The following is a 1,274-nucleotide window of genomic DNA, read 5'->3' on the forward strand; positions in this document are numbered from 1 at the left end:
TTGGGTCTTCGTTTCTGTGCGAGGGCTTTCTCTAGTTGTGGCAAGCGGGGTCCACTCTTCATCACCGTGCGCGGGCCTCTCACTATCGCTGCCTCTCTTGTTCTCTGTGGAGCACAGGCTCCAGACGTGCAGGCTCAGTAACTGTGGCTCATGGGCCCAGTTGCTCCGCGGCATGTGGGATCTTCCCAGACCAGGGCTCAAACCCATGTCCCCTGCATTGGCAGGCAGATTCTCAACCACTGCGCCACTAGGGAAGCCCTGTTTTTGTTTTTTTTTTAAAGGATGAAAACACAGATTACACTTTATTTTTAAAATTGAAATCAATTTTAATACAGAAAATAAAGACAGCATTTTGCAAATTTATCATTCAGAGGGGTATCTCTATTTAAGGAAATCAGCCAGTTACACTTCGAGAGATGAAATATTACAGCTTGTACACCAAAATGAAAAAATGAAATTAAATTTAAAAATGAAATGGTTACCAAGGTAATGCATGTCAGGGGATCAGAGGTGAAGGGTCACACATTATGAAAAAGAAATCCAAAAGGACTGCTACATCATAATCTCTCATTAGTGTTCCAACGGTGCCTCTCTTTGGGTAAACTTGAACATTTCGGCAGACACTCAAGCAGCTTTTTCGGTGAAAAGATTTTTACATGACTATTGCTATTCCCATGATCATCTATAGGTGGCACGGTGTTGAGAACACTGCAGGTGCTAATTCCGCAGAATACACTTTGGGAAACGTTCTTCCGGCTTGTTTTCGGCAGCCATTTCCCCTCCGCGCATCACAACCTCCTCCTTCTCGTGACAGGGACCTGGGCGCGCGCTTCGTCCCGCCGACGCCACGCTGTAATTCTGCGGCTCTCTCAGTCAGCTTGGCGTCTTGAGGATGGGCGAACTGGCAGAGGAGGGAGACGGTCCTGTTAGTGGAGGATGCCCTGATACTGATGTGGATTTAGCACAGAGTTATAAGGCTATGGATGCCATTTAGACTTTAAAATTGCATTATCCCCTCTTCCTACCTATTGTTCCTGAGGTCCAAATTCCCCAGGTATAACAACCCAGTTACAGTGCAGGGGCTTCATCCTCTGATCTGACCATAGAAGACATAGAAAAAATGGTAAATTTACTGTGATCTAGCCCACTTATGATAAGAGTCATGAGGTCACAGGTGATAAAAATCACATCTGTCACCCACTCCTCTCCTGGTCTACATCCCTTTTAGCCAAGCTGTCTAGTTAGCAAATGGCCTTACACAACCCTCTGCCTCA

At 45.9% G+C, this 1,274-nt stretch overlaps 1 pseudogene; it reads right to left on the reverse strand.

Annotated features, from left to right (window-relative positions):
* Positions 1-557: 557 nt before the first annotated feature.
* On the reverse strand, positions 558-788 carry LOC114900496 (annotated as a pseudogene).
* Between the last annotated feature and the right edge of the window lie 486 nt (positions 789-1,274).

The sequence above is a fragment of the Monodon monoceros genome, unplaced genomic scaffold, assembly GCF_005190385.1.
Source record: "Monodon monoceros isolate NGI ecotype Baffin Bay Population unplaced genomic scaffold, NGI_Narwhal_1 Super_Scaffold_19, whole genome shotgun sequence".
NCBI classification, from domain to species: Eukaryota; Metazoa; Chordata; class Mammalia; order Artiodactyla; family Monodontidae; genus Monodon; species Monodon monoceros.